We start from the raw sequence: 23,555 nt of genomic DNA, 5'->3' as shown, positions 1-23,555 counted from the left end.
ACAGGCGCCCGCGCGGCCGTCGGCACTGTCCGTACAGGCGCGCGCGCGCACGTCGGCAGTGGCTGCCTGCGCGACGCCGTCGGCAGTGGCTGCTGCGCGCGCACGTCGGCAGTGGCTGCCTGCGCGCGCACGTCGGCAGTGTCCGCGCGAACGTGAACTCTCCAGTTTTTTTCCCTATTATTTTTCAAACATTTGGGACGCACAATATAACTGAATATAATAAAATAAATATTTCGCGATACAAATACGATGCGTAAAAAATTAAAATATTATTCTATTGTGTCTTCATATTTTTCCCATTTTTTTCCTTTTATTTATTATTTTTTTAATAATTAAAATAATTAAATAAAAATTTTCACACCTCAAAAATTAATTATTTCAACAAAAATGAATTAATCATGTCATTTTGAGGTGACGTGCAAATTTTCATGCAGTGGTCGGCCAAGGCGCGCGCGCGCAGGCCGGCACGGGCCGCGCAGGCGCGCGCGCGCATGCCGGCACGGGCCGCGCAGGCACGCGCGGGCAGGCCTGCGCAGGCCGCACAGGCGGCGCAGGCGCGCGCGCGCATGCCGGCACAGGCCGCGCAGGCGCGCGCGGGCAGGCCGGCACAGGCCGCGCAGGCGCGCGCGGGCAGGCCGGCGCAGGCCGCACAGGCCGCGCAGGCGCGCGCGGGGCAGGCCGGCGCAGGCCGCGCAGGCGCGCGCGCGCAGGCCGGTACAGTCCGCGCAGGCGCGGGCGCGCAGGCCGGCACAGGCCGCGCAGGCGCGCGCGGGCAGGCCGGCACACGCCGCGCAGGCCGCGCAGGCTCGCGCGCGCAGGCCGGCACAGTCCGCGCAGGCGCCCGCGCCCCCGGCAGTGCCCGCACTGGCGCCCGCGCGCAGGCCGGCACAGTCCGCGCAGGCGGGCGCGCGCCCGCCCGAGTGCCCGCGCAGGCGCGCGCGCGCCCGCCCGGCAGTGCCCGCGCAGGCGCGCGCGCGCCCGCCCGGCAGTGCCCGCGCAGGCGCGCGCGCGCCCGCCCCGCAGTGCCCGCGCAGGCGCGCGCGCGCCCGCCCGGCAGTGCCCGCGCAGGCACGCGCACGCCCGCCCGGCAGTGCCCGCGCAGTCGCGCGCGCGCCCGCCCTGCAGTGCCCGCGCAGGCGCGCGCGGCCCCGCCCGGCAGTGCCCGCGCAGGCGCGCGCGGCCCCGCCCGGCAGTGCCCGCGCAGGCGCGCGCGCGCCCGCCCGGCAGTGCCCGCGCAGGCACGCGCGCGCCCGCCCGGCAGTGAACGCGCAGTCGCGCGCGCGCCCGCCCTGCAGTGCCCGCGCAGGCGCGCGCGGCCCCGCCCGGCAGTGCCCGAGCAGGCGCGCGGGGCCCCGCTCGGCAGTGCCCGCGCAAGCGTTTTTTTTTTTTTTTTAATAATTAAAATAATTAAATAAAAATTTTCATAACTCCAAAATAAATTATTTCAACAAAAATGAATTAATCATGTGATTTTGAGGTGACGCGACGCCCGAGGCGCGCGCGCGCGCACGTCGGCACGGGCTGCCTGCGCGCGCACGTCGGCAGTGCCCGCACAGGCGCGCGCGCGGCCGTCGGCACTGTCCGTACGGGCGCGCGCGCGCACGTCGGCAGTGGCTGCCTGCGCGCGGCCGTCGGCAGTGGCTGCTGCGCGGCCCCGCCCGGCAGTGCCCGCCTGCGCGCGCGCGCCGGCAGCGTCCGCGCAAGCGTTTATTTTTTTTTTTTTTTAATAATTAAAATAATTATATAAAAATTTTCATAACTCAAAAATAAATTATTTCAACAAAAATGAATTAATCATGTGATTTTGAGGTGACGCGAAAATTTTCATGCAGTGGACGCCCGAGGCCCGGCGTCCGCGCAAGCGTTTTTTTTTTTTTTTTTAATAATTAAAATAATTAAATAAAAATTTTCATAACTCAAAAATAAATTATTTCAACAAAAATGGATTAATCATGTGATTTTGAGGTGACGCGACGCTCGCGCACGTCGGCACGGGCTGCCTGCGCGCGCACGTCGGCAGTGCCCGCACAGGCGCGCGCGCGGCCGTCGGCACTGTCCGTACAGGCGCGCGCGCGCACGTCGGCAGTGGCTGCCTGCGCGCGGCCGTCGGCAGTGGCTGCTGCGCGCGCCCGCCCGGCAGTGCCCGCCTGCGCGCGAGCGCCGGCAGCGTCCGCGCAAGCGTTTTTTTTTTTTTTTTTTAATAATTAAAATAATTAAATAAAAATTTTCATAACTCAAAAATAAATTATTTTAACAAAAATTAATTAATCATGTGATTTTGAGGTGACGCGAAAATTTTCATGCAGTGGTCGCCCGAGGCGCGCGCGCGCCCACGTCGGCACGGGTTGCCTGCGCGCGCACGTCGGCAGTGCCCGCACAGGCGCCCGCGCGGCCGTCGGCACTGTCCGTACAGGCGCGCGCGCGCACGTCGGCAGTGGCTGCCTGCGCGCGGCCGTCGGCAGTGGCTGCTGCGCGCGCACGTCGGCAGTGGCTGCCTGCGCGCGCACGTCGGCAGTGTCCGCGCGAACGTGAACTCTCCAGTTTTTTTCCCAATTATTTTTCAAACATTTGGGACGCACAATATAACTGAATATAATAAAATAAATATTTCACGATACAAATACGATGCGTAAAAAATTAAAATATTATTCTATTGTGTCTTCATATTTTTCCCATTTTTTTCCTTTTATTTATTATTTTTTTAAAAATTAAAATAATTAAATAAAAATTTTCACACCTCAAAAATTAATTATTTCAACAAAAATGAATTAATCATGTCATTTTGAGGTGACGTGCTAATTTTCATGCAGTGGTCGGCCAATGCGCGCGCGCGCGCGTCGGCACGGGCTGCCTGCGAGCGCGCGCAGGCCGGCACGGGCCGCGCAGGCGCGCGCGCGCAGGCCGGCGCTGGCCGCACAGGCCGCGCAGGCCGGCGCTGGCCGCACAGGCCGCGCAGGCCGGCACGGTCCGCGCAGGCCGGCACGGTCCGCGCAGGCGCGCGCGCGCATGCCGGCACAGGCCGCGCAGGCCCGCGCGGGCAGGCCGGCGCAGGCCGCACAGGCGGCGCAGGCGCGCGCGCGCAGGCCGGCACAGGCGCGCGCGCGCATGCCGGCACAGGCCGCGCAGGCGCGCGCGGGCAGGCCGGCACAGGCCGCGCAGGCGCGCGCGGGCAGGCCGGCGCAGGCCGCACAGGCCGCGCAGGCGCGCGCGGGCAGGCCGGCGCAGGCCGCACAGGCCGCGCAGGCGCGCGCGCGCAGGCCGGCGCAGGCCGCACAGGCCGCGCAGGCGCGCGCGGGCAGGCCGGCGCAGGCCGCACAGGCCGCGCAGGCGCGCGCGCGCAGGCCGGTACAGTCCGCGCAGGCGCGGGCGCGCAGGCCGGCACAGGCCGCGCAGGCGCGCGCGGGCAGGCCGGCACACGCCGCGCAGGCCGCGCAGGCTCGCGCGCGCAGGCCGGCAAAGTCCGCGCAGGCGCCCGCGCCCCCGGCAGTGCCCGCACTGGCGCCCGCGCGCAGGCCGGCACAGTCTGCGCAGGCGGGCGCGCGCCCGCCCGAGTGCCCGCGCAGGCGCGCGCGGCCCCGCCCGGCAGTGCCCGCGCAGGCGCGCGCGCGGCCGCCCGGCAGTGCCCGCGCAGGCGCGCGCGCGCCCGCCCGGCAGTGCCCGCCCAGGCACGCGCGCGCCCGCCCGGCAGTGCCCGCGCCGTCGCGCGCGCGCCCGCCCTGCAGTGCCCGCGCAGGCGCGCGCGGCCCCGCCCGGCAGTGCCCGCCTGCGCGCGCGCCGGCAGCGTCCGCGCAAGCGTTTTTTTTTTTTTTTTTTTTAATAATTAAAATAATTAAATAAAAATTTTCATAACTCAAAAATAAATTATTTCAACAAAAATGAATTAATCATGTGATTTTGAGGTGACGCGACGCCCGAGGCGCGCGCGCGCGCACGTCGGCACGGGCTGCCTGCGCGCGCACGTCGGCAGTGCCCGCACAGGCGCGCGCGCGGCCGTCGGCACTGTCCGTACAGGCGCGCGCGCGCACGTCGGCAGTGGCTGCCTGCGCGCGGCCGTCGGCAGTGGCTGCTGCGCGCGCCCGCCCGGCAGTGCCCGCCTGCGCGCGCGCGCCGGCAGCGTCCGCGCAAGCGTTTTTTTTTTTTTTTTTTTTTTAATAATTAAAATAATTAAATAAAAATTTTCATAACTCAAAAATAAATTATTTTAACAAAAATTAATTAATCATGTGATTTTGAGGTGACGCGAAAATTTTCATGCAGTGGTCGGCCGAGGCGCGCGCGCGCGCCCACGTCGGCACGGGCTGCCTGCGCGCGCACGTCGGCAGTGCCCGCACAGGTGCCCGCGCGGCCGTCGGCACTGTCCGTACAGGTGCGCGCGCGCACGTCGGCAGTGGCTGCCTGCGCGCGCGCGCCGGCAGTGGCTGCCTGCGCGCGCACGTCGGCAGTGTCCGCGCGAACGTGAACTCTCCAGTTTTTTTCCCAATTATTTTTCAAACATTTGGGACGCACAATATAACTGAATATAATAAAATAAATATTTCGCGATACAAATACGATGCGTAAAAAATTAAAATATTATTCTATTGTGTCTTCATATTTTTCCCATTTTTTTCCTTTTATTTATTATTTTTTTAATAATTAAAATAATTAAATAAAAATTTTCACACCTCAAAAATTAATTATTTCAACAAAAATGAATTAATCATGTCATTTTGAGGTGACGTGCAAATTTTCATGCAGTGGTCGGCCAAGGCGCGCGCGCGCAGGCCGGCACGGGCCGCGCAGGCGCGCGCGGGCAGGCCGGCGCAGGCCGCACAGGCCGCGCAGGCGCGCGCGCGCAGGCCGGCACGGTCCGCGCAGGCCAACACAGGCCGCGCAGGAGCGCGCGCGCATGCCGGCACAGGCCGCGCAGGCACGCGCGGGCAGGCCGGCGCAGGCGCGGGCGCGCAGGCCGGCACAGGCCGCGCAGGCGCGCGCGGGCAGGCCGGCGCAGGCCGCACAGGCCGCGCAGGCGCGCGCGGGCAGGCCGGCGCAGGCCGCGCAGGCGCGCGCGCGCAGGCCGGTACGGTCCGCGCAGGCGCGGGCGCGCAGGCCGGCACAGGCCGCGCTGGCGCGCGCGGGCAGGCCGGCACACGCCGCGCAGGCGCGCGCGCGCAGGCCGGCACAGTCCGCGCAGGCGCCCGCGCCCCCGGCAGTGCCCGCACTGGCGCCCGCGCGCAGGCCGGCACAGTCCGCGCAGGCGGGCGCGCGCCCGCCCGAGTGCCCGCGCAGGCGCGCGCGGCCCCGCCCGGCAGTGCCCGCGCTGGCGCGCGCGCGCCCGCCCGGCAGTGCCCGCGCAGGCGCGCCCGCCCGGCAATGCCCGGGCAGGCGCGCCCGGCCCCGCCCGGCAGTGCCCGCGCAGGCGCCCGCGCGCCCGCCCGGCAGTGCCCGCGCAGGCGCGCGCGGCCCCGCCCGGCAATGCCCGCGCAGGCGCGCGCAGGCGCGCGCGGCCCCGCCCGGCAGTGCCCGCCTGCGCGCGCGCGCCGGCAGCGTCCGCGCAAGCGTTTTTTTTTTTTTTTTTTTTTAATAATTAAAATAATTAAATAAAAATTTTCATAACTCAAAAATAAATTATTTCAACAAAAATGAATTAATCATGCGATTTTGAGGTGACGCGAAAATTTTCATGCAGTGGACGCCCGAGGCCCGGCGTCCGCGCTAGCGTTTTTTTTTTTTTTTTTTAATAATTAAAATAATTAAATAAAAATTTTCATAACTCAAAAATAAATTATTTCAACAAAAATGAATTAATCATGTGATTTTGAGGTGACGCGACGCCCGAGGCGCGCGCGCGCGCACGTCGGCACGGGCTGCCTGCGCGCGCACGTCGGCAGTGCCCGCACAGGCGCGCGCGCGGCCGTCGGCACTGTCCGTACAGGCTCGCGCGCGCACGTCGGCAGTGGCTGCCTGCGCGCGGCCGTCGGCAGTGGCTGCTGCGCGCGCCCGCCCGGCAGTGCCCGCCTGTGCGCGCGCGCCGGCAGCGTCCGCGCAAGCGTTTTTTTTTTTTTTTAATAATTAAAATAATTAAATAAAAATTTTCATAACTCAAAAATAAATTATTTTAACAAAAATTAATTAATCATGTGATTTTGAGGTGACGCGAAAATTTTCATGCAGTGGTCGTCCGAGGCGCGCGCGCGCCCACGTCGGCACGGGCTGCCTGCGCGCGCACGTCGGCAGTGCCCGCACAGGCGCCCGCGCGGCCGTCGGCACTGTCCGTACAGGCGCGCGCGCGCACGTCGGCAGTGGCTGCCTGCGCGCGGCCGTCGGCAGTGGCTGCTGCGCGCGCACGTCGGCAGTGGCTGCCTGCGCGCGCACGTCGGCAGTGTCCGCGCGAACGTGAACTCTCCAGTTTTTTTCCCAATTATTTTTCAAACATTTGGGACGCACAATATAACTGAATATAATAAAATAAATATTTCGCGATACAAATACGATGCGTAAAAAATTAAAATATTATTCTATTGTGTCTTCATATTTTTCCCATTTTTTTCCTTTTATTTATTATTTTTTTAATAATTAAAATAATTAAATAAAAATTTTCACACCTCAAAAATTAATTATTTCAACAAAAATGAATTAATCATGTCATTTTGAGGTGACGTGCAAATTTTCATGCAGTGATCGGCCAAGGCGCGCGCGCGCGCGCGTCGGCATGGGCTGCCTGCGCGCGCGCGCAGGCCGGCACGGGCCGCGGAGGCGCGCGCGCTTGCCGGCACGGGCCGCGCAGGCCAACACAGGCCGCGCAGGCGCGCGCGCGCATGCCGGCACAGGCCGCGCAGGCACGCGCGGGCAGGCCGGCGCAGGCCGCACAGGCGGCGCAGGCGCGCGCGGGCAGGCCGGCACAGGCCGCGCAGGCGCGCGCGGGCAGGCCGGCGCAGGCCGCACAGGCCGCGCAGGCGCGCGCGGGCAGGCCGGCGCACGCCGCACAGGCCGCGCAGGCGCGCGCGCGCAGGCCGGCACAGGCCGCGCAGGCCGGCACAGGCCGCGCAGGCGCGGGCGCGCAGGCCGGCACAGGCCGCGCAGGCGCGCGCGGGCAGGCCGGCACACGCCGCGCAGGTGCGCGCGCGCAGGCCGGCACAGTCCGCGCAGGCGCCCGCGCCCCCGGCAGTGCCCGCACTGGCGCCCGCGCGCAGGCCGGCACAGTCCGCTTAGGCGGGCGCGCGCCCGCCCGAGTGCCCGCGCAGGCGCGCGCGGCCCCGCCCGGCAGTGCCCGCGCAGGCGCGCCCGCCCGGCAGTGCCCGCGCAGGCGCGCCCGGCCCCGCCCGGCAGTGCCCGCGCAGGCGCCCGCGCGCCTGCCCGGCAGTGCCCGCGCAGGCGCGCGCGGCCCCGCCCGGCAGTGCCCGCGCAGGCGCGCGCGCGCCCGGCCGGCAGTGCCCGCGCAGGCACGCGCGCGCCCGCCCGGCAGTGCCCGCGCGGTCGCGCGCGCGCCCGCCCTGCAGTGCCCGCGCAGGCGCGCGCGGCCCCGCCCGGCATTGCCCGCGCAGGCGCGCGCGGCCCCCCCCGGCAGTGCCCGCCTGCGCGCGCGCGCCGGCAGCGTCCGCGCAAGCGTTTTTTTTTTTTTTTTTTTTTTAATAATTAAAATAATTAAATAAAAATTTTCATATCTCAAAAATAAATTATTTCAACAAAAATGAATTAATCATGTGATTTTGAGGTGACGCGACGCCCGAGGCGCGCGCGCGCGCACGTCGGCACGGGCTGCCTGCGCGCGCACGTCGGCACGGGCTGCCTGCGCGCGCACGTCGGCAGTGCCCGCACAGGCGCGCGCGCGGCCGTCGGCACTGTCCGTACAGGCGCGCGCTCGCACGTCGGCAGTGGCTGCCTGCGCGCGGCCGTCGGCAGTGGCTGCTGCGCGCGCCCGCCCGGCAGTGCCCGCCTGCGCGCGCGCGCCGGCTGTGTCCGCGCAAGCGTTTTTTTTTTTTTTTTTTAATAATTAAAATAATTAAATAAAAATTTTCATAACTCAAAAATAAATTACTTTAACAAAAATTAATTAATCATGTGATTTTGAGGTGACACGAAAATTTTCATGCAGTGGTCGCCCGAGGCGCGCGCGCGCCCACGTCGGCACGGGCTGCCTGCGCGCGCACGTCGGCAGTGCCCGCACAGGCGCCCGCGCGGCCGTCGGCACTGTCCGTACAGGCGCGCGCGCGCACGTCGGCAGTGGCTGCCTGCGCGCGGCCGTCGGCAGTGGCTGCTGCGCGCGCACGTCGGCAGTGGCTGCCTGCGCGCGCACGTCGGCAGTGTCCGCGCGAACGTGAACTCTCCAGTTTTTTTCCCAATTATTTTTCAAACATTTGTGACGCACAATATAACTGAATATAATAAAATAAATATTTCGCGATACAAATACGATGCGTAAAAAATTAAAATATTATTCTATTGTGTCTTCATATTTTTCCCATTTTTTTCCTTTTATTTATTATTTTTTTAATAATTAAAATAATTAAATAAAAATTTTCACACCTCAAAAATTAATTATTTCAACAAAAATGAATTAATCATGTCATTTTGAGGTGACGTGCAAATTTTCATGCAGTGGTCGGCCAAGGCGCGCGCGCGCGTCGGCACGGGCTGCCTGCGCGCGCGCGCAGGCCGGCACGGGCCGCGCAGGCGCGCGCGGGCAGGCCGGCGCAGGCCGCACAGGCCGCGCGGGCAGGCCGGCGCAGGCCGCACAGGCCGCGCAGGCGCGCGCGCGCAGGCCGGCACGGTCCGCGCAGGCGCGCGCGCGCATGCCGGCACAGGCCGCGCAGGCACGCGCGGGCAGGCCGGCGCAGGCCGCACAGGCGGCGCAGGCGCGGGCGCGCAGGCCGGCACAGGCCGCGCAGGCGCGCGCGCGCATGCCGGCACAGGCCGCGCAGGCGCGCGCGGGCAGGCCGGCACAGGCCGCGCAGGCGCGCGCGGGCAGGCCGGCGCAGGCCGCACAGGCCGCGCAGGCGCGCGCGGGCAGGCCGGCGCAGGCCGCACAGGCCGCACAGGCGCGCGCGCGCAGGCCGGTACAGTCCGCGCAGGCGCGGGCGCGCAGGCCGGCACAGGCCGCGCTGGCGCGCGCGGGCAGGCCGGCACACGCCGCGCAGGCCGCGCAGGCGCGCGCGCGCAGGCCGGCACAGTCCGCGCAGGCGCCCGCGCCCCCGGCAGTGCCCGCACTGGCGCCCGCGCGCAGGCCGGCACAGTCCGCGCAGGCGGGCGCGCGCCCGCCCGAGTGCCCGCGCAGGCGCGCGCGGCCCCGCCCGGCAGTGCCCGCGCTGGCGCGCGCGCGCCCGCCCGGCAGTGCCCGCGCTGGCACTCCCGCCCGGCAGTGCCCGCGCAGGCGCGCGCGGCCCCGCCCGGCAGTGCCCGCTTGCGCGCGCGCGCCGGCAGCGTCCGCGCAAGCGTTTTTTTTTTTTAATAATTAAAATAATTAAATAAAAATTTTCATAACTCAAAAATAAATTATTTCAACAAAAATGAATTAATCATGTGATTTTGAGGTGACGCGAAAATTTTCATGCAGTGGACGCCCGAGGCCCGGCGTCCGCGCAAGCGTTTTTTTTTTTTTTTTTAATAATTAAAATAATTAAATAAAAATTTTCATAACTCAAAAATAAATTATTTCAACAAAAATGAATTAATCATGTGATTTTGAGGTGACGCGACGGCCGAGGCGCGCGCGCGCATGTCGGCACGGGCTGCCTGCGCGCGCACGTCGGCAGTGCCCGCACAGGCGCGCGCGCGGCCGTCGGCACTGTCCGTACAGGCGCGCGCGCGCACGTCGGCAGTGGCTGCCTGCGCGCGGCCGTCGGCAGTGGCTGCTGCGCGCGCCCGCCCGGCAGTGCCCGCCTGCGCGCGCGCGCCGGCAGCGTCCGCGCAAGCGTTTTTTTTTTTTATTATTTTTTTAATAATTAAAATAATTAAATAAAAATTTTCATAACTCAAAAATAAATTATTTTAACAAAAATTAATTAATCATGTGATTTTGAGGTGACGCGAAAATTTTCATGCAGTGGTCGCCCGAGGCGCGCGCGCGCCCACGTCGGCACGGGCTGCCTGCGCGCGCACGTTGGCAGTGCCCGCACAGGCGCCCTCGCGGACGTCGGCACTGTCCGTACAGGCGCGCGCGCGCACGTCGGCAGTGGCTGCCTGCGCGCGGCCGTCGGCAGTGGCTGCTGCGCGCGCACGTCGGCAGTGACTGCCTGCGCGCGCACGTCGGTAGTGTCCGCGCGAACGTAAACTCTCCAGTTTTTTTCCCAATTATTTTTCAAACATTTGGGACGCACAATATAACTGAATATAATAAAATAAATATTTCGCGATACAAATACGATGCGTAAAAAATTAAAATATTATTCTATTGTGTCTTCATATTTTTCCCATTTTTTTCCTTTTATTTATTTTTTTTTAATAATTAAAACAATTAAATAAAATTTTCTTAACTCAAAAATAAATTATTTCAACAAAAATGAATTAATCATGTGATTTTGAGGTGACGCGACGCCCGAGGCGCGCGCGCGCGCACGTCGGCACGGGCTGCCTGCGCGCGGCTGTCGCCACTGTCCGTACAGGCGCGCGCGCGCACGTCGGCAGTGGCTGCCTGCGCGCGGCCGTCGGCAGTGGCTGCTGCGCGCGCCCGCCCGGCAGTGCCCGCCTGCGCGCGCGCGCCGGCAGCGTCCGCGCAAGCGTTTTTTTTTTTTTTAATAATTAAAATAATTAAATAAAAATTTTCATAACTCAAAAATAAATTATTTTAACAAAAATTAATTAATCATGTGATTTTGAGGTGACGCGAAAATTTTCATGCAGTGGTAGCCCGAGGCGCGCGCGCGCCCACGTCGGCACGGGCTGCCTGCGCGCGCACGTCGACAGTGCCCGCACAGGCGCCCGCGCGGCCGTCGGCAGTGGCTGCCTGCGCGCGGCCGTCGGCAGTGGCTGCTGCGCGCGCACGTCGGCAGTGGCTGCCTGCGCGCGAACGTGAACTCTCCAATTTTTTTCCCAATTATTTTTCAAACATTTGGGACGCACAATATAACTGAATATAATAAAATAAATATTTCGCGATACATATACGATGCGTAAAAAATTAAAATATTATTCTATTGTGTCTTCATATTTTTCCCATTTTTTTCCTTTTATTTATTATTTTTTTAATAATTAAAATAATTAAATAAAAATTTTCACACCTCAAAAATTAATTATTTCAACAAAAATGAATTAATCATGTCATTTTGAGGTGACGTGCAAATTTTCATGCAGTGGTCGGCCAAGGCGCGCGCGCGCGCGCGTCGGCACGGGCTGCCTGCGCGCGCGCGCAGGCCGGCACGGGCCGCGCAGGCGCGCGCGGGCAGGCCGCACAGGCCGCGCAGGCGCGCGGGCGCAGGCCGGCACGGTCCGCGCAGGCCAACACAGGCCGCGCAGGCGCGCGCGCGCATGCCGGCACAGGCCGCGCAGGCACGCGCGGGCAGGCCGGCGCAGGCCGCACAGGCGGCGCAGGCGCGGGCGCGCAGGCCGGCACAGGCCGCGCAGGCGCGCGCGCGCATGCCGGCACAGGCCGCGCAGGCGCGCGCGGGCAGGCCGGCACAGGCCGCGCAGGCGCGCGCGGGCAGGCCGGCGCAGGCCGCACAGGCCGCGCTGGCGTGCGCGGGCAGGCCGGCGCAGGCCGCACAGGCCGCGCAGGCGCGCGCGCGCAGGCCGGTACAGTCCGCGCAGGCGCGGGCGCGCAGGCCGGCACACGCCGCGCAGGCCGCGCAGGCGCGCGCGCGCAGGCCGGCACAGTCCGCGCAGGCGCCCGCGCCCCCGGCAGTGACCGCACTGGCGCCCGCGCGCAGGCCGGCACAGTCCGCGCAGGCGGGCGCGCGCCCGCCCGAGTGCCCGCGCAGGAGCGCGCGGCCCCGCCCGGCAGTGCCCGCGCTGGCGCGCGCGCGCCCGCCCGGCAGTGCCCGGGCAGGCGCGCCCGCCCGGCAGTGCCCGGGCAGGCGCGCCCGGCCCCGCCCGGCAGTGCCCGCGCAGGCGCCCGCGCGCCCGCCCGGCAGTGCCCGCGCAGTCGCGCGCGGCCCCGCCCGGCAGTGCCCGCTTGCGCGCGCGCGCCGGCAGCGTCCGCGCAAGCGTTTTTTTTTTTTTTTTTTTTTTTTTAATAATTAAAATAATTAAATAAAAATTTTTATAACTCAAAAATAAATTATTTCAACAAAAATGAATTAATCATGTGATTTTGAGGTGACGCGAAAATTTTCATGCAGTGGACGCCCGAGGCCCGGCGTCCGCGCAAGCGTTTTTTTTTTTTTTTTTTTAATAATTAAAATATTTAAATAAAAATTTTCATAACTCAAAAATAAATTATTTCAACAAAAATGAATTAATCATGTGATTTTGAGGTGACGCGACGCCCGAGGCGCGCGCGCGCGCACGTCGGCACGGGCTGCCTGCGCGCGCACGTCGGCAGTGCCCGCACAGGCGCGCGCGCGGCCGTTGGCACTGTCCGTACAGGCGCGCGCGCGCACGTCGGCAGTGGCTGCCTGCGCGCGGCCGTCGGCAGTGGCTGCTGCGCGCGCCCGCGCCCGGCAGTGACCGCCTGCGCGCGCGCGCCGGCAGCGTCCGCGCAAGCGTTTTTTTTTTTTTTTTTTTTTTTAATAGTTAAAATAATTAAATAAAAATTTTCATAACTCAAAAATAAATTATTTTAACAAAAATTAATTAATCATGTGATTTTGAGGTGACGCGAAAATTTTCATGCAGTGGTCGCCCGAGGCGCGCGCGCGCCCACGTCGGCACGGGCTGCCTGCGCGCGCACGTCGGCAGTGCCCGCACAGGCGCCCTCGCGGACGTCGGCACTGTCCGTATAGGCGCGCGCGCGCACGTCGGCAGTGTCCGCGCGAACGTGAACTCTCCAGTTTTTTTCCCAATTATTTTTCAAACATTTGGGACGCACAATATAACTGAATATAATAAAATAAATATTTCGCGATACAAATACGATGCGTAAAAAATTAAAATATTATTCTATTGTGTCTTCATATTTTTTCCATTTTTTTCCTTTTATTTATTATTTTTTTAATAATTAAAATAATTAAATAAAATTTTCATAACTCAAAAATAAATTATTTCAACAAAAATGAATTAATCATGTGATTTTGAGGTGACGCGAAAATTTTCATGCAGTGGACGCCTGAGGCCCGGCGTCCGCGCAAGCGTTTTTTTTTTTTTTTTTAATAATTAAAATATTTAAATAAAAATTTTTCATAACTCAAAAATAAATTATTTCAACAAAAATGAATTAATCATGTGATTTTGAGGTGACGCGACGCCCGAGGCGCGCGCGCGCGCACGTCGGCACGGGCTTCCTGCGCGCACGTCGGCAGTGCCCGCACAGGCGCGCGCGCGGCCGTTGGCACTGTCCGTACAGGCGCGCGCGCGCACGTCGGCAGTGGCTGCCTGCGCGCGGCCGTCGGCAGTGGCTGCTGCGCGCGCCCGCGCCCGGCAGTGACCGCCTGCGCGCGCGCGCCGGCAGCGTCCGCGCAAGCGTTTTTTTTTTTTTTTTTTTTTTAATAGTTAAAATAATTAAATAAAAATTTTCATAACTCAAAAATAAATTATTTTAACAAAAATTAATTAATCATGTGATTTTGAGGTGACGCGAAAATTTTCATGCAGTGGTCGCCCGAGGCGCGCGCGCGCCCACGTCGGCACGGGCTGCCTGCGCGCGCACGTCGGCAGTGCCCGCACAGGCGCCCTCGCGGACGTCGGCACTGTCCGTATAGGCGCGCGCGCGCACGTCGGCAGTGTCCGCGCGAACGTGAACTCTCCAGTTTTTTTCCCAATTATTTTTCAAACATTTGGGACGCACAATATAACTGAATATAATAAAATAAATATTTCGCGATACAAATACGATGCGTAAAAAATTAAAATATTATTCTATTGTGTCTTCATATTTTTTCCATTTTTTTCCTTTTATTTATTATTTTTTTAATAATTAAAATAATTAAATAAAATTTTCATAACTCAAAAATAAATTATTTCAACAAAAATGAATTAATCATGTGATTTTGAGGTGACGCGACGCCCGAGGCGCGCGCGCGCGCACGTCGGCACGGGCTGCCTGCGCGCGCACGTCGGCAGTGCCCGCACAGGCGCGCGCGCGGCTGTCGGCACTGTCCGTACAGGCGCGCGCGCGCACGTCGGCAGTGGCTGCCTGCGCGCGGCCGTCGGCATTGGCTGCTGCGCGCGCCCGCCCGGCAGTGCCCGCCTGCGCGCGCGCGCCGGCAGCGTCCGCGCAAGCGTTTTTTTTTTTTTTTTAATAATTAAAATAATTAAATAAAAATTTTCATAACTCAAAAATAAATTATTTTAACAAAAATTAATTAATCATGTGATTTTGAGGTGACGCGAAAATTTTCATGCAGTGGTCGCCCGAGGCGCGCGCGCGCCCACGTCGGCACGGGCTGCCTGCGCGCGCACGTCGGCAGTGCCCGCACAGGCGCGCGCGCGCACGTCGGCAGTGGCTGCCTGCGCGCGGCCGTCGGCAGTGGCTGCCTGCGCGCGCACGTCGGCAGTGGCTGCCTGCGCGCGCACGTCGGCAGTGTTCGCGCGAACGTGAACTCTCCAGTTTTTTTCCCAATTATTTTTCAAACATTTGGGACGCACAATATAACTGAATATAATAAAATAAATATTTCGCGATACAAATACGATGCGTAAAAAATTAAAATATTATTCTATTGTGTCTTCATATTTTTCCCATTTTTTTCCTTTTATTTATTATTTTTTTAATAATTAAAATAATTAAATAAAAATTTTCACACCTCAAAAATTAATTATTTCAACAAAAATGAATTAATCATGTCATTTTGAGGTGACGTGCAAATTTTCATGCAGTGGTCGGCCAAGGCGCGCGCGCTGCGCGCGTCGGCACGGGCTGCCTGCGCGCGCGCGCAGGCCGGCACGGGCCGCGCAGGCGCGCGCGGGCAGGCCGGCGCAGGCCGCACAGGCCGCGCAGGCGCGCGCGCGCAGGCCGGCACGGTCCGCGCAGGCCAACACAGGCCGCGCAGGCGCGCGCGCGCATGCCGGTACAGGCCGCGCAGGCACGCGCGGGCAGGCCGGCGCAGACCGCACAGGCGGCGCAGGCGCGGGCGCGCAGGCCGGCACAGGCCGCGCAGGCGCGCGCGCGCATGCCGCCACAGGCCGCGCAGGCGCGCGCGGGCAGGCCGGCACAGGCCGCGCAGGCGCGCGCGGGCAGGCCGGCGCAGGCCGCACAGGCCGCACAGGCGCGCGCGGGCAGGCCGGCGCAGGCCGCACAGGCCGCGCAGGCGCGCGCGGGCAGGCCGGCGCAGGCCGCACAGGCCGCGCAGGCGCGCGCGCGCAGGCCGGTACAGTCCGCGCAGGCGCGGGCGCGCAGGCCGGCACAGGCCGCGCAGGCGCGCGCGGGCAGGCCGGCACACGCCGCGCAGGCCGCGCAGGCGCCCGCGCCCCCGGCAGTGCCCGCACTGGCGCCCGCGAGCAGGCCGGCACAGTCCGCGCAGGCCGGCGCGCGCCCGCCCGTGTGCCCGCGCAGGCGCGCGCGGCCCCGCCCGGCAGTGCCCGCGCAGGAGCGCGCGCGCCCGCCCGGCAGTGCCCGCGCAGGCGCGCGCGCGCCCGCCCGGCAGTGCCCGCGCAGGCGCGCCCGCCCGGCAGTGCCCGCGCAGGCGCGCGCGCGCCCGCCCGGCAGTGCCCGCGCAGTCGCGCGCGCGCCCGCCCTGCAGTGCCCGCGCAGGCGCGCGCGGCCCCGCCCGGCAGTGCCCGCCTGCGCGCGTGCGCCGGCAGCGTCCGCGCAAGCGTTTTTTTTTTTTTTTCTTTTTTTTATTAATTAAAATAATTAAATAAAAATTTTCATAACTCAAAAATAAATTATTTCAACAAAAATGAATTAATCATGTGATTTTGAGGTGACGCGACGCCCGAGGCGCGCGCGCGCGCACGTCGGCACGGGCTGCCTGCGCGCGCACGTCGGCAGTGCCCGCACAGGCGCGCGCGCGGCCGTCGGCACTGTCCGTACAGGCGCGCGCGCGCACGTCGGCAGTGGCTGCCTGCGCGCGGCCGTCGGCAGTGGCTGCTGCGCGCGCCCGCCCGGCAGTGCCCGCCTGCGCGCGCGCGCCGGCAGCGTCCGCGCAAGCGTTTTTTTTTTTTTATAAATAATTAAAATAATTAAATAAAAATTTTCATAACTCAAAAATAAATTATTTCAACAAAAATGAATTAATCATGTGATTTTGAGGTGACGCGAAAATTTTAATGCAGTGGACGCCCGAGGCCCGGCGTCCGCGCAAGCGTTTTTTTTTTTTTTTTTTTTTAATAATTAAAATAATTAAATAAAAATTTTCATAACTCAAAAATAAATTATTTCAACAAAAATGAATTAATCATGTGATTTTGAGGTGACGCGACGCCCGAGGCGCGCGCGCGCGCACGTCGGCACGGGCTGCCTGCGCGCGCACGTCGGCAGTGCCCGCACAGGCGCGCGCGCGGCCGTCGGCACTGTCCGTACAGGCGCGCGCGCGCACGTCGACAGTGGCTGCCTGCGCGCGGCCGTCGGCAGTGGCTGCTGCGCGCGCCCGCCCGGCAGTGCCCGCCTGCGCCCGCGCGCCGGCTGCGTCCGCGCAAGCGTTTTTTTTTTTTTTTTTTTTAATAATTAAAATAATTAAATAAAAATTTTCATAACTCAAAAATAAATTATTTTAACAAAAATTAATTAATCATGTGATTTTGAGGTGACGCGAAAATTTTCATGCAGTGGTCGCCCGAGGCGCGCGCGCGCCCTCGTCGGCACGGGCTGCCTGCGCGCGCACGTTGGCAGTGCCCGCACAGGCGCCCGCGCGGCCGTCGGCACTGTCCGTACAGGCGCGCGCGCGCGCGCGCACGTCGGCAGTGGCTGCCTGCGCGCGGCCGTCGGCAGTGGCTGCTGCGCGCGCACGTCGGCAGTGGCTGCCTGCGCGCGCACGTCGGCAGTGTCCGCGCGAACGTGAACTCTCCAGTTTTTTTCCCAATTATTTTTCAAACATTTGGGACGCACAATATAACTGAATATAATAAAATAAATATTTCGCGATACAAATACGATGCGTAAAAAATTAAAATATTATTCTATTGTGTCTTCATATTTTTCCCATTTTTTTCCTTTTATTTATTATTTTTTTAATAATCAAAATAATTAAATAAAAATTTTCACAACTCAAAAATTAATTATTTCAACAAAAATGAATTAATCATGTCATTTTGATGGGACGTGAAAATTTTCATGCAGTGGTCGGCCAAGGCGCGCGCGCGCGTCGGCACGGGCTGCCTGCGCGCGCGCGCATGCCGGCACGGGCCGCGCAGGCGCGCGCGGGCAGGCCGGCGCAGGCCGCACAGGCCGCGCAGGCGCGCGCGCGCGGGCCGGTACAGTCCGCGCAGGCGCGGGCGCGCAGGCCGGCACAGGCCGCGCAGGCGCGCGCGGGCAGGCCGGCACACGCCGCGACGGCCGCGCAGGCGCGCGCGCGCAGGCCGGCACAGTCCGCGAAGGCGCCCGCGCCCCCGGCAGTGCCCGCACTGGCGCCCGCGCGCAGGCCGGCACAGTCCGCGCAGGCGGGCGCGCGCCCGCCCGAGTGCCCGCGCAGGCGCGCGCGGCCCCGCCCGGCAGTGCCCGCGCAGGCGCGCGCGCGCCCGCCCGGCAGTGCCCGCGCAGGCGCGCCCGCCCGGCAGTGCCCGCGCAGGCGCCCGCGCTCCCGCCCGGCAGTGCCCGCGCAGGCGTGCGCAGCCCCGCCCGGCAGTGCCCGCCTGCGCGCGCGCGCCGGCATCGTCCGCGCAAGCGGTTTTTTTTTTTTTTTAATAATTAAAATAATTAAATAAAAATTTTCATAACTCAAAAATAAATTATTTCAACAAAAATGAATTAATCATGTGATTTTGAGGTGACGCGAAAATTTTCATGCAGTGGACGCCCGAGGCCCGGCGTCCGCGCAAGCGTTTTTTTTTTTTTTTAATAATTAAAATAATTAAATAAAAATTTTCATAACTCAAAAATAAATTATTTCAACAAAAATGAATTAATCATGTGATTTTGAGGTGACGCGACGCCCGAGTCGCGCGCGCGCGCACGTCGGCACGGGCTGCCTGCGCGCGCACGTCGGCAGTACCCGCACAGGCGCGCGCGCGGCCGTAGGCACTGTCCGTACAGGCTTGCGCGCGCACGTCGGCAGTGGCTGCCTGCGCGCGGCCGTCGGCAGTGGCTGCTGCGCGCGCCCGCCCGGCAGTGCCCGCCTGCGCGCGCGCGCCGGCAGCATCCGCGCAAGCGTTTTTTTTTTTTTAAATAATTAAAATAATTAAATAAAAATTTTCATAACTCAAAAATAAATTATTTTAACAAAAATTAATTAATCATGTGATTTTGAGGTGACGCGAAAATTTTCATGCAGTGGTCGCCCGAGGCGCGCACGCGCCCACGTCGGCACGGGCTGCCTGCGCGCGCACGTCGGCAGTGCCCGCACAGGCGCCCGCGCGGCCGTCGGCACTGTCCGTACAGGCGCGCGCGCGCACGTCGGCAGTGGCTGCTGCGCGCGCACGTCGGCAGTGGCTGCCTGCGCGCGCACGTCGGCAGTGGCTGCCTGCGCGCGCACGTCGGCAGTGTCCGCGCGAACGTGAACTCTCCAGTTTTTTTCCCAATTATTTTTCAAACATTTGGGACGCACAATATAACTGAATATAATAAAATAAATATTTCGCGATACAAATACGATGCGTAAAAAATTAAAATATTATTCTATTGTGTCTTCATATTTTTCCCATTTTTTTCCTTTTATTTATTATTTTTTTAATAATTAAAATAATTAAATAAAAATTTTCACACCTCAAAAACTAATTATTTCAACAAAAATGAATTAATCATGTCATTTTGAGGTGACGTGCAAATTTTCATGCAGTGGTCGGCCAAGGCGCGCGCGCGTCGGCACGGGCTGCCTGCGCGCGCGCGCAGGCCGGCACGGGCCGCGCAGGCGCGCGCGCGCGTGCCGGCACGGGCCGCGCAGGCGCGCGCGGGCAGGCCGGCGCAGGCCGTACAGGCCGCGCAGGCGCGCGCGCGCATGCCGGCACGGTCCGCGCAGGCCAACACAGGCCGTGCAGGCGCGCGCGCGCATGCCGGCACAGGCCGCGCAGGCGCGCGCGGGCAGGCCGGCAAACGCCGCGCAGGCCGCGCAGGCGCGCGCGCGCAGGCCGGCCCAGTCCGCGCAGGCGCGCGCGCGCATGCCGGCACAGGCCGCGCAGGCGCGCGAGGGCAGGCCGCGCAGGCGCGCGCGGGCAGGCCGGCGCAGGCCGCACAGGCCGCGCAGGCGCGCGCGGGAAGGCCGGCGCAGGCCGCACAGGCCGCGCAGGCGCGCGCGCGCAGGCCGGTACAGTCCGCGCAGGCGCGGGCGCGCAGGCCGGCACAGGCCGCGCAGGCGCGCGCGGGCAGGCCGGCACACGCCGCGCAGGCGCGCGCGCGCAGGCCGGCACAGTCCGCGCAGGCGCCCGCGCCCCCGGCAGTGCCCGCACTGGCGCCCGCGCGCAGGCCGGCACAGTCCGCGCAGGCGGGCGCGCGCCCGCCCGAGTGCCCGCGGAGGCGCGCGCGGCCCCGCCCGGCAGTGCCCGCGCAGGCGCGCGCGCGCCCGCCCGGCAGTGCCCGCGCAGGCGCGCCCGGCCCCGCCCGGCAGTTCCCGCGGAGGCGCGCGCGGCCCCGCCCGGCAGTGCCCGCGCAGGCGCGCGCGCGCCCGCCCGGCAGTGCCCGCGCAGGCGCTCGCGCGCCCGGTCGGCAGTGCCAGCGCAGGCACGCGCGCGCCCGCCCGGCAGTGCCCGCGCAGTCGCGCGCGCGCCCGCCCTGCAGTGCCCGCGCAGGCGCGCGCGGCCCCGCCCGGCTGTGCCCGCGCAGGCGCGCGCGCCCCCGCCCGGCAGTGCCCGCGCAGGCGCGCGCGGCCCAGCCCGGCAGTGCCCGCGCAGGCGCGCGCGGCCCCGCCCGGCAGTGCCCGCCTGCGCGCGCGCGCCGGCAGCGTCCGCGCAAGCATTTTTTTTTTTAATAATTAAAATAATTAAATAAAAATTTTCATAACTCAAAAATAAATTATTTTAACAAAAATTAATTAATCATGTGATTTTGAGGTGACGCGAAAATTTTCATGCAGTGGTCGCCCGAGGCGCGCGCGCGCCCACGTCGGCACGGGCTGCCTGCGCGCGCACGTCGGCAGTGCCCGCACAGGCGCCCGCGCGGCCGTCGGCACTGTCCGTACAGGCGCGCGCGCGCACGTCGGCAGTGGCTGCCTGCGCGCGCACGTCGGCATTGTGTGCGCGAACGTGAACTCTCCAGTTTTTTTCCCAATTATTTTTCAAACATTTGGGACGCACAATATAACTGAATATAATAAAATAAATATTTCGCGATACAAATACGATGCGTAAAAAATTAAAATATTATTCTATTGTGTCTTCATATTTTTCCCAATTTTTTCCTTTTATTTATTATTTTTTTAATAATTAAAATATTTAAATAAAAATTTTCACACCTCAAAAATTAATTATTTCAACAAAAATGAATTAATCATGTCATTTTGAGGTGACGTGCAAATTTTCATGCAGTGGTCGGCCAAGGCGCGCGCGCGCGCGTCGGCACGGGCTGCCTGCGCGCGCGCGCAGGCGCGCGCGGGCAGGCCGGCGCAGGCCGCACAGGCCGCGCAGGCCGGCACGGTCCGCGCAGGCCAACACAGGCCGCGCAGGCGCGCGCGCATGCCGGCACAGGCCGCGCAGGCACGCGCGGGCAGGCCGGCGCAGGCCGCACAGGCGGCGCAGGCGCGGGCGCGCAGGCCGGCACAGGCCGGGCAGGCGCGGGCGCGCATGCCGGCACAGGCCGCGCAGGCGCGCCCGGGCAGGCCGGCACGGGCCGCGCAGGCGCGCGCGGGCAGGCCGGCGCAGGCCGCACAGGCCGCGCAGGCGCGCGCGGGCAGGCCGGCGCAGGCCGCGCAGGCGCGCGCGCGCAGGCCGGTACAGTCCGCGCAGGCGCGGGCGCGCTGGCCGGCACAGGCCGCGCAGGCGCGCGCGGGCAAGCCGGCACACGCCGCGCAGGCCGCGCACAGTCCGCGCAGGCGCCCGCGCCCCCGGCAGTGCCCGCACTGGCGCCCGCGCGCAGGCCGGCACAGTCCGCGCAGGCGGGCGCGCGCCCGCCCGAGTGCCCGCGCAGGCGCGCGCGGCCCCGCCCGGCAGTGCCCGCGCAGGCGCGCCCGGCCCCGCCCGGCAGTGCCCGCGCGCCCGCCCGGCAGTGCCCGCGCAGGCGCGCGCGCGCCCGCCCGGCAGTGCCCGCGCATGCACGCGCGCGCCCGGCCGGCAGTGCCCGCGCAGTCGCGCGCGCGCCCGCCCGGCAGTGCCCGCGCAGTCGCGCGCGGCCCCGCCCGGCAGGGCGCTGCCCGCGCATGCACGCGCGCGCCCGGCCGGCAGTGCCCGCGCAGTCGCGCGCGCGCCCGCCCTGCAGTGCCCGCGCAGGCGCGCGCGGCCCCGCCCGGCAGTGCCCGCGCAGGCGCGCGCGCGCCCGCCCGGCAGTGCCCGGCACGTCGGCACGTGAGCGCGCGCACGTCGGCACGTCGGCAGTGCCCGCACAGGCGCGCGCGCTCACGTCGTCTCACGAGGCGCCTTCCGCAATGCGGGGAAAGGGGCACCGTGTGGCTAGCAGTCCGCAGACTACTTCCGCCAATAGCAACACACCACCGAAAACCCGACGGGCACTAGCACAGCACACCGACAGGAATAGCAACAGCAGCAAGCAACAGTAAGCAAGGTGCAGTACGAAAGCAGTAAATTGGGCACGCGGTTCAAAAAGTAGATTTCATTGCATTGAACGATTGCATATACATTGTACAACGATGCTAGCGCAAGGGGATCGCCTTGAGGGGGACACTAGCACGTAGACTACACCAAGCTTCGAGAACTCATTCCCCCCTATAATAGGCTTAAAAAAGTTTTTCCTATTGATAGCAGTAAACATTGAAAAAGCTGAACATCGCACCTCAGGAGGCCTAACGTCCCCCTGAGCAAACAAAAGTATTTACAACGTACATCAAGTACAAGACAAAAGACCAACGCCTAAAAACTCTAAGACTGCGGAAGCCTAGCGTCTGGGCGAAGGTTGTTGGTCGGCCAAGTAGAGCGGTTGGGTGGCCGAGATGTGCCGAATGTGCATCAAGGGTGCCGAGTGCGCGGGCGGCCCTTGACATTCTCCCCCACCTGAGATGGCGACGTCCTCGGCGCATGAGAAGCATGATACGCTTCGACAAGAGGTAGAAACGCCTTGAGGTTCGTCACCCGCTCCCAAGTGTTCTCCTCGCTGCTGCATCCCCTCCATTTCACCAAGTACTCCGTGTGGTTGCGCTTTGCGGTACTCGTAACTCGATGATTTAGGATAGCTTCAGCCACCTTCTCCTTAGTCTTCGTCAATTCAAGTTGCGGGCGGCTGGGCTGATTGCGGGCATCGTCCTCCTTGTCTGCTGAATATTTCTTTAGCTGACTCACATGGAAGACGTTATGGATTTTCCACCAGGAAGGCAACTCTACCTTGTAGGCCACCGTTCCAATACGCTTTATGATAGATAAAGGGCCAACATATTTTTGCATCAACCGAGGATCTCTCCCCCTTGATGACTTCGATAATCTTGGGTCTGGGACCTTCACCATCACAAGGTCTCCCGCATTGAACTCGATGAAGCGGCGGTTTTGATCAGCATACTTTTTCATCCGCTTCTGAGCTTTCTCCAGGCAACTTCTGGCGATGTCAACGTTCTGCTTCCATTCCTGGGAGAAGCTTCGGGCGAGAGGGGATCTCACACTTTGTGGAGAGTCGAGAGTGTGAGGGAGGAGCGGTTGCTGCCCAGTGACAATTTCAAAAGCGCTCTTGTTGGTTGAAGAGCTCTTTTGAGCATTGAAGCACAACTGAGCGACATCCAAGAGCTTCACCCAATCTTTCTGCGTACCTCGCACAAAGTGCCGAAGGTATTCCTCCAACATCGAATTAAAGCGTTCCGTCTGGCCGTCAGATTGTGGGTGATAGCTCGAGCTCATAGAAAGTTTGGACCCGAGGATTTTGAATAGCTCGGTCCAAAAGACGCCAGTGAAACGGGAGTCCCGATCACTGACGATGTCCTTCGGCAGTCCCCAGTACTTGACAATATGCTTGAAGAAGAGATGAGCCGTCCCTTCTGCCGTAACGTGTTTTGGGGCTGCAATGAAAGTAGCATACTTGGATAATCGGTCCACCACGACGATAATAGAGCCTAAGTCTCCCACCTTAGGCAATCCAGAAATATAGTCCATGGATACACTTTCCCATGGTCTTTTTGGGATGGGCAATGGTTGCAGCAGACCCGCCTTCTTCTGATGGTCTGCCTTATCCTGCTGGCATATCAAGCAGGTGCGGACGTAAGTCTCCACGTCGTCCCGCATCTGTGGCCAATAGTAGGCCCTCTGCACCAAGGCATAAGTACGCTCCTCTCCCTGGTGTCCCGCCCAAAGAGTGTCGTGGCACTCTG

Source organism: Sesamum indicum, linkage group LG3, assembly GCF_026168435.1.
Source record: "Sesamum indicum cultivar Baizhima isolate 11 linkage group LG3, ASM2616843v1, whole genome shotgun sequence".
NCBI lineage: Eukaryota > Viridiplantae > Streptophyta > Magnoliopsida > Lamiales > Pedaliaceae > Sesamum > Sesamum indicum.
Note: the sequence above shows the minus strand (reverse complement) of the source record.